Here is a 10,000-nt window from a genome sequence, read left to right as displayed (position 1 = left end):
GGATCCTCTGACTCACTGATAGTGCTGCCAATTTCCTTCCCTTTGATTCCCGACTCTGGCTCAGGTTTTCTTGAACTTGTCGTGGCGGGCGCAGACTGTGCGGCTCCACGCTGGGAGGTGGCAGACTCGTGCGGTGGCACAGATGTTCTGACAGCATCACCTCCCCGCGCCGCCTCCGTCACAGGGCACAAACCGCACCGACTGACGTGCCAGAGATTTCAAAGGCAGCTGAAACTAGATCATCTCACCTGATGTGTTTGCTGATTTCTGTTGCGTCAGACACTGTTTTTTTGAGGTTATAATCAGGATGCAACAAACACCAGAAAGTTTGTTAGTCAGAGTAAGATGAAAATATAGTGATATGTTGCATTCATTTGTATTAAAATAGAATATCTAATATTATATTATAATATTGTATATAGAATATCAGAGTAAAATTAAACTCTGTTGAAAGCATTTCATCATTCATTTGTGTAAAAATATGATAGTTAATATTAATTATATAATATAAATGTGTTATATTATAATAAAAATTTTATATTTTTATTAACACTGCATGGTTAAACTGTAACACGGGAATATCATGTAATGCCAAAGTAAAATGAAATATTTGATCAATCACACAATCATATTCTAGAATAGCTAGTTTTAATATTATAATATATCTTGCTAATATAATAATTATAATTTATAACAAGTTCACTGCATTAATATATTCATATTTTAGAATGTTATATTGATTTTTAATATTATATTACAATACTATACTTTATTATATATATATATATATATATATATATATATATATATTCTGTATACATATACTGTGTGTGTGTGTATATATATATATATATAATGAAATAAATAAATAAACAATAATATATTAATAATAAATATTAATAAAAATTATTTTAATTATTTTTTATTATTAATATACTGTCTAAATTATATATACAATTTTTTATAATTGTTATATATTTTATAATTGTTATATATAATTTTTATTATATTCTATAATAATAAAGGATATATATGTATATATATATATATATATATATATATATATAATATTAATAATTATATATATGTATATTTAAATTATATTATAATATATTTTAATAATAGTTGGCTGTTTAGTTTGTTTAATAGTAATAAAAGTGTCATAATAGTAATAATTTAGTAATAATATTAATATAAAATTACATTTGGATATCAAGATTACATAATATTAAAAAATTATATGTATATAAATAATATATAAAATTGTATTATATTTTTATTCTATTCTATTATTATATTATATGTATTTTTTCAATGTATTATTATTATTTTCAGTCTGGTCAGTAAAATGTTGAAATGGGGCAAATTAAAAGTGCTTGCATATATTATCATGAAGGATCTAGTTTAGGTGTCCAGTGTAGATATGGTGTAATTTTACTACTGGACTGGAAGTCAGCCTGAAAAATGAATTTTTCATACATGTTCCTGGTCTTATTGTGAATGGTTTATCAGTGCATGAGTTTGGTTGAGTTGATGGTCGCCTCTCTGATGTCTTTATGAGATTGATGTTTCATTCCCTTGGAGAATCATTCTAATTAATTCTTTGCAGGAAGATTTCCTTTGATTCTGTATCTGATTCTCATTGTACATCTCTCTTTAGTCTGGACCGATCAATCTTCTCAATTAAATAGGTTTGGAGCTGAGGATGTAGTTGAGATGTTCATCTGGGACGCAGCCAGTCGATTCAGAGCGGTTCAGAGGTTGAAGCTTCTCACTGATATCTGAAGAACAGGAAGTGACAGGCAGAAGGACGGACATCTCTTCTGAAAGGAAACACGTCCATCACTTCCTCTGGTCTCCGGCGGTCCCGTCCAATCTGATGGACAGATGAATCAAATCAAACTGGACTTGCTTCGTGTTTCATGAATTCCTTCTCCAATAAGACGCTTCTCTTTGAGTAATGTCAAAGAAGCCATATTATGACCTTTTACAAAGTCCTGATGTTGTTTTTGGGCTCTACTAGAACAGGTTTTCCTGCTTGAATGTTGATTATTTTCCTCATATTCTCCATTGTTCAGCTCCTCTCTTCCCAGTCTGTCAGTAACGCTCTGTTTAGTTCCTGTCTCTATGAAGCCCCTCCTTCTGAAACGCACAATGTGCTCTGATTGGTCGGCTGGAGCAGTGTATTGTGATTGGTGTTTGGGAAATGTCCTGCCCCTTACCATAACCGCCAGTTTCAACACACTACTAACTAACTCAACCAGGCCCCGCCCCTTTATTCTTCGTTGAAAAAAAAAGAAACTCACACACACACACACACACACACACACACACACACATTATCTTGAGATATAAGACTGGTGTGTTTGACTGAAGTCTCATTTACTGCAGCAGTGTTTGCTCAGGTGATTGATGGCTGACCTTGAGCGCTGATGGATTATGACAGGTGACAGTTCGTCAATATTCTCCTTTGTCCAGTCTTACATCAATAACAGAGGGAATTTGATCTTATCAATGATTAATATATAATTAAACGGGAATCCCTCATGATCTCACGCCACTGTTTTCTCATTATCATCAACTAAATGTTTCATGTCATAGTCAATAATAAGAGTGGGAAATTAAATAATCTGCATTTATTCATTTATGAGAGTCAGTTTTTTGTTTAGCTCATTTTTGTGTTAATTTGTTGAGAATTACAGATCATATTTTGAAGCAACCCGGAGGAGAATGTTGTTATTGTTTTTTATTAGCTCAGTGTTTTGTTGAAATCTCAGAATTTCTCAGGATAATTAAAATACACACAGTTTAGTTTTATAGCACTGTATTCTTACTGTATGATAACTATTATCCATTAGTTGACAAACAGTAACAGTATAGAATTCAGATCATTGAATGAGAAATCTTTGAGTTCATATTGAGATCTTTGACTTTTGATTGCAGAATATACACTGCAAAAAAATAGTTTTCTTACATAGTATTTTTGTCTTGTTTTTGCCCCTCTAAAAAACAACCAAGGGCTGGGTAAATATAGGACAGAACACATGTTGGGTTCATTTTACCCAGCAAATTGGGTTGTTTATTTATTTATTTATTTTTGCTTCAAACATGAATTAATGTTTAGGGATTAATTTAAACCCTCTAAACTTTTTTTAAATACTCCACACAACCACTGGTTTGCATGATAATTCCTTTATTTTCACTCACATTTTATAGTATATCATATTTTATATCATTTTTAATACATATTGCCTACATTGAAGCTTGTTTAACAAATATTATAAGTAAAAATTAAACATTTAGAAGTAATTCAAGTGTAATCGATCAGTCTCTGTTGTCCTCTGTCAAGGCGACACTCCTTTAGGTGACTCACATCGCGCCCCTGTATGTTGCTTTGCATAAAATTAAATGATATACAGAACAATAACGCATTTTTAGTTTAAATAAAACGTACACAAACCTGTATTTTACTGAAGACATGCACCAATTTGACGGAGCTTGCCTGCTCTCTCCTGAAGAGGGTGCAAAAAACCTTGCAATAAATAACTCAACCTCTGTGTTATTATGTCTGATCCAGGATCTGGGTTACACAAAAACTACCCAAACACTGGGTTGTTACGTCTGACTCAGGATCTGGGTAACACAAAAACTACCCAAACACTGGGTTGTTACGTCTGACCCAGGAGCTGGGTAACACAAAAACTACCCAAACGCTGGGTTGTTACGTCTGACTCAGGAGCTGGGTAACACAAAAACTACCCAAACACTGGGTTGTTACGTCTGACTCAGGATCTGGGTAACACAAAAACTACCCAAACACTAGGTTGTTACGCCTGATCCAGGATCTGGGTAACACAAAAACTACCCAAACACTGGGTTGTTACGTCTGACTCAGGATCTGGGTAACACAAAAACTACCCAAACACTGGGTTGTTACGTCTGACTCAGGATCTGGGTAACACAAAAACTACCCAAACACTAGGTTGTTACGCCTGATCCAGGATCTGGGTAACACAAAAATTACCCAAACACCGGGTTGTTACGTCTGACCCAGGATCTGGGTAACACAAAAACTACCTAAACACCGGATTGTTACGTCTGACCCAGGATCTGGGTAACACAAAAACTACCCAAACACTGGGTTGTTACGTCTGACCCAGGATCTGGGTAACACAAAAACTACCCAAACACTGGGTTGTTACGTCTGACCCAGGATCTGTGTAACACAAAAACTACCCAAACACTGGGTTGTTACGTCTGACCCAGGATCTGGGTAACACAAAAACTACCCAAACACTGGGTTGTTACGTCTGATCCAGGATCTGGGTAACACAAAAACTACCCAAACACTGGGTTGTTACGTCTGACTCAGGATCTGGGTAACACAAAAACTACCCAAACACTGGGTTGTTACGTCTGACCCAGGAACTGGGTAACACAAAAACTACCCAAACACTGGGTTGTTACGTCTGATCCAGGATCTGGGTAACACAAAAACTACCCAAACACTGGGTTGTTACGTCTGATCCAGGATCTGGGTAACACAAAAACTACCCAAACACTGGGTAAAAACACCCAAAGAAATGACCCAAAAGGCTCAACCAAGGATTTGGGTAGAAAAAATAACCCACGATTTTTTAGAGTGTGAGAAGCAAATTGACTTAAGTCTTGTTTTCTGAAAAATACATCAAAATTAAGTGAGTCAATGTACCAAATGTGGTCAGAAAATCTTTTTTTTTCTTTTTCTGGAGAAACATCTGAGAAGTAGGAGACTTCTGCAAAAGATTCAGTTTCATTTCATTTCTGTCTCAGAGAAGATCTCATTTGTGATTGCCTGTGTTAATGCATGTGCATTTAGAAACACAACAGACATTGTACCAGCATGATCCGCACATCCACATTCTGTCATCACACACACACACACACACACTGACTGCCACCAAATATGGTGGTGTGACTGCTGAGCGAAATTGCCTCCATTAATCATGTCACGGCCAGTTTACTTTTATCTGCAAAGCTAAACACACTAAACAGCCAACAGCCAATCACAGGCCACCAGAAGAGCCATGAAGAGATCTATACATCTGACAGAAACAGCTCACATGAGATCTTTCATTTCTCACTTGTTTCTCATTAAATGGAGTCTCCAGCTTCTCAGATGTTTCTCTTGATATTAAAACTCCATGTGTCTCATGAGATCTCAACAATATCTAGCCCACATTTGTTTTATAGCTCTATACTCTTACTGTGCACTCTTTTGTTCACTGTAAATGACTGTAAATGAGTTTAACAACACAAATCTTCTTTGGACTTTATTTTTTGACAGACAGAATCACTAAAATGTTTCCCACAATTAAGTTCCCATCTCTAGTCAGTTTTCATCTGGAAGTCTATTGGAATGTTTGTAAATGGTGAAGCGTGCCGCTCTCAACGGGCTGTAAGACTGTGAAATTATATCAGGTTTAGTGTGATTTTATGGCTCCTGAACAGATGGAAGCAGATCGTAATACCTCTACCTGCGCGACACCGAACGCACACGCTTGAATCCATTCCTCCTCCACACATCCCAACAATCACATTATAGAATCTAAAGTCTTATAAGCGGATTCAGCATCATATAGGCGCCATGTGATTGCCTTCGAATCCATTAACCCCCCCATGTGCTTTTATTCCTTCCCAGCATTCCAGAGGCTGTTGGGTTTAACGACTGTGAAGTGCGTGTGCCATCACGCATCCTGCCGAAGGAGAAAAGAGGAATGCTGATGACCTGTTACGTTTTTATTTCTTCCATAAATTACTCCATTAGGATCTCCATAAAGCGCTGCGGAAGGCGGCTAGCGCAGAAAGCAGCTAACAGCTGTTAGCCTAGATTGAGCGCGTCTGCTGTTGTTATTATGAACGTAGAACAGTTCAACACTGTCAGAGAGAGTCATGTGATGAGCTGCTAGTGTAGAGATGAGCACTCGACAGGTTCTGTCTATCTGTTTATCTGTCTATCCGTATGTCTGTCTATCTTTCTGTCTATCTTGACTTGATTTTAAATGCATCCAGAATTTGAGGGATCTTTTTTGCATATTAATAATCAATGGGAATCGGCCTAATTCTGCCCTACATGCATTATTATACACCTATTTGCCACCTGTTTGACACCTGATGTCACCTGTTGGAGTTTGGGTTCCTTGCCGCTGTCGCCTTTGGCTTGCTTAGTTGGGGACACTTGACATTTGACATTTGATATTCAACAGTGCTTTGCATCTGCCTACGTTGACAGCATTTTCTTTAAGAGCTGCTGTGCAGCCAAAATTATATACCAGTTATCACTGTAAAGCTGCTTTGACACAATCTACATTGTAAAAAGCGCTATATAAATAAAGGTGACTTGACTTAACTTGACTATTATTATCTGTGTGTAGAGCTTCTGTTGGATGTCTGTCCCATCTAGTGTAGCTCTGATCACTGAGTAGACCCCAAACCTCACTTCCATACAGTGCAATGGGCTGAATGACACTATCAAAGATTTGGTAATTCAATGTTTTGGAATCTTTTCTTGATGGCGTATAGAGCTCTTCGAGCTTTATCTTTGAGAGCATTCACTGCCATACTGAAACTCTCCGATGCAGTGATGATCAGACCGAGGTAAGTGTACTGCATCGTGTGTTCTAGGGCGGGGCTGCCTAGACTGAACTGGTATCTGTGTTCCTGACATCTGGGCTTTTTCTGGAAGACCATAACGTTGGTCTTCTTGAGGTTTACTGCCAGGGTCCAGTTCTGGCAGTAGTTCTCCAGCAGGTCCAGGTGCTGCTGTAGTCACCAGATCATCTGCATACAGCAAGAGCTTGATGTTCTTGTCTTGTAGAGTGAGTCCAGGAGCTGAAGACTGTTCCAACTGCACCGCTAGTTCATTAATGTAAATGTTGAACAGTGTTGGACAGCCCTGCCGTACTCCTCTATTCTGGGTGAAGAATTCTGTATGTTTGTTGCCAATTCGTATTGCACATTTGTTGTTCGAATACATTGATTTTATAATGTCATAAACTTTACCCCCTACACCGCTTTGTAAAATTTTGTAATATAATTCGTCGTGCCAAATAGAATCAAATGCTTTTTTGAAATTGACAAAGCATGCAAATATTTTGGTCTGTTTTACGTGTTTATTGATTAGGGTGTGTAGGGTGTAAATGTGTACAGTAGTTCTGTGATTTGGAAGGAAGCCAATCTGATGCGGACTCAGGACATTGTGTTCGGCAAGGAAGTTTACAATTCTATTGTTTAAAATACAGCTAAATAACTTCCCCAGATTACTGCTCACACAAATGCCTCTGAAATTATTAGGGTCCGATTTATTCCCACTCTTATGAATTGGGGTAATAAGTCCTTGGCTCCAGATGTCAGGAAATCAGCCTGAACTAAGTACAATGTTGAATAATTTGAGCACGGCCGTCTGCAGCTCAGGTGTGCTGTGTTTCAGCATTTCACCTAGAATGCTGTCAGGACCACAAGATTTCTTACATTTTTGGCTTTGGATTTTGATTATTTTTAATTGTGTCTTCATAAGTTTGTAGATTTTGGATGATCAGATTATAATCGTCATTCAGTTGTTTTGGTGGGATTTCTTTATATAAGTTTTCAAAATGTTTTGTCCAGATTTCTCCATCTTGTATTGATAGGTCTTGTGGTTTTGTTGTGCTCAGATTATCCCAGAACTGATTCTGATTTACTGAATGTTCTATTTTCTGTAAACTTTTGGTCAGATGGTGTTGCTTTTTCACTCTAATTGTGTCTTTGTATTGTTTTAGTTTTGAACAGTATTCAGTTCTGATGTCTGTGTTGTTTGGTTCATGTTTCAGATTTGATCATTTTCGAAGTTGTTTCCTTAATGTTTTGCAGTCTGAGTCAAACCATTTTTCATCTTTTGGTGTATTTTTAGTATATTTTTTGCCTTTGTGCTGCTTTTTTAAATATGCAATTGATTTCATTTGTAGCCAAATTAACACCATCTTTAGCTGTTTCAAATTTCTTATTAATAAATGTATTTATTACATTTTTTTGAGGGCTTGGATAAATTTGTCTGGGCTGTCTGGAGCCCATCTGTATCTCTGCTGGACCTGATACATTTTGCAGGTTTTCAGCCTGTTTTGTTCTGGTGTGTGATGTGTTTTGATGTAAATGTTAGTTTGGTTATGGTCAGAGAGTGGAGTTTGCTGTTTGACAGTAAATGCACTGAAGGAGGAAGGGTCCACGTCAGTGATGGCATAGTCAACTACACTACCTGAACAACACGTGAACCTCCCTGAAGAGTCCCCTCTGATCCTGCTGTTAAGAATGTACAGGCCCGAGGCTCGGCAGAGCTGCACTAACTCTCTACTGTTTTTATTTACAGTTTGGTCAAGGTTGTTTCTTGGTGGGAGATTTTTTTGTGAGACTCAGGGGGTTTTGGCCAAAGACATATTCATTGCCCTTTGGATCTATGTTTTCAGGTTCAGATCCTGTTCTTGCATTGAAGTCTCCACACAGCAGCACATTTCCCTGGGCCTGGAAATGGCTGATTTCTGTGTGGAGGTTGTTCAGATATTCCTCATCATAGTAAGGGGATTCTGCTGGAGGAATGTAGATGGCACAGAGATATGTGTCAGTAGTTGAAATGCCAATTTGTTTGATTAGTTTTAACCAGCAATGAAATTTTCCAACTATATTAACAGAAATGTGTTTGGCCAGATCCTCCCTGTACCACACCAGAATTCCTCCTGAGTCTCGTCCACGATGGACTGTACTTAATTTAACTGAGGGCACAATTACTTCATAGTAGCCTCAGGGACAGTAGGTAAGCACATCATTTCTACACCAGGTTTCAGTGAGAATGATAATATCAGCATCTTTGATATTTTTCAGAAATTCAGGGTCTGTGCTTTTAGAACCAAATATTGAAGAATGAAGACCCTGAATATTCCAACAACCTATATGAAATGAACGCATTAGTATTATTAAAGATAAACCTATTTGGGAAGACAGAGAGAAAATAACATGCGAAGGTATGGTGTACATGTGAAAATGGCAAACAATTTACATTAGTGCAATTATTTTTTATTTTATTTTTTATTTTTTTTGTCAATAGAGTGTTTGTGAATGATGTTCTTATCTGCTCAGGAGCTGGTTGCACAGTGTGTGCAGCATCTGGCTCAGTTCACTGGCAGGTGTGGCGGTGGTGGGTGGAGCAGGAAGCCGGGCTACTGGGGTTTGGTTTGTTCTTCCTGATGGGGGCTTGATGGCAAGCAGGTGGACGTGAAGTTGGTGACCACAAGTTTACAGGTGTGTAGTGAGCCATAGGTGGGTGTGAGTGTGTTGGATGACGTGGGATGCTTGTCCAGTCTACGTCAAGTCAAGTCACCTTTATTTATATAGCGCTTTTAACAATGCAGATTGTGTCAAAGCAGCTTTACAGTGATAACCGGTATATAATTTTGGCTGCACAGCAGCTCTTAAAGAAAATGGTGTCATTATCCATCTTAAGTAAATTCAGTATTGATTCATTCCGATGTAAGAATCAATAGTTATTAATTTAGTTAATTTATCTATATCAGCACTGGAGTGAACAGTGATGTCATCATCCAGCTCAGTTCAGTTCTCATACAATGGTGTCAATGCAGGAGATCAAAACACTGTTGAATATCAAGTGTCCCCAACTAAGCAAGCCAAAGGCGACAGCGGCAAGGAACCCAAACTCCAACAGGTGACATCAGGTGGCAAACAGGTGTTAAAATGGAGAAGAAAAAAAAAACCTTGGGAGAAACCAGGCTCAGTCGGGGGGCCAGTTCTCCTCTGGCCAACAGCAAACAGTGCTTTATGATAGCTGCCTGAATCATAATGAGTCCGATCGGATTGCAACAGTCAAAGTATTTATTCCAGTTCCATCCAGTTGAGGATCGTATTCATCACGCTGGTATGGACAGTCTGTTGAGGAACTGTGCCACTGGCTGTCGATGAGGCCTTCACAGGGGATGAT

The 10,000-nt window shown here is 37.8% G+C and overlaps 2 long non-coding RNA genes across 11 annotated transcripts in view; one reads left to right on the top strand and one right to left on the bottom strand.

Moving 5' to 3' along the window:
* Positions 1-10,000, top strand: part of LOC127521703 (uncharacterized) — a 163,083-nt gene that overhangs the window by 78,529 nt on the left and 74,554 nt on the right. The gene's annotated exons all lie outside the window — the stretch shown is intronic.
* Positions 9,372-10,000, bottom strand: part of LOC127521705 (uncharacterized) — a 2,711-nt gene continuing 2,082 nt past the window's right edge. The window contains exon 2 of the long non-coding RNA XR_007932452.1: positions 9,372-10,000. This exon is cut by the window's right edge and continues 110 nt beyond it. This is a non-coding gene — a long non-coding RNA (uncharacterized LOC127521705).

Source organism: Ctenopharyngodon idella, chromosome 10 (genome assembly GCF_019924925.1).
Source record: "Ctenopharyngodon idella isolate HZGC_01 chromosome 10, HZGC01, whole genome shotgun sequence".
Classification (NCBI taxonomy): Eukaryota; Metazoa; Chordata; class Actinopteri; order Cypriniformes; family Xenocyprididae; genus Ctenopharyngodon; species Ctenopharyngodon idella.
This window is presented reverse-complemented; position numbering and strand designations above follow the sequence as displayed.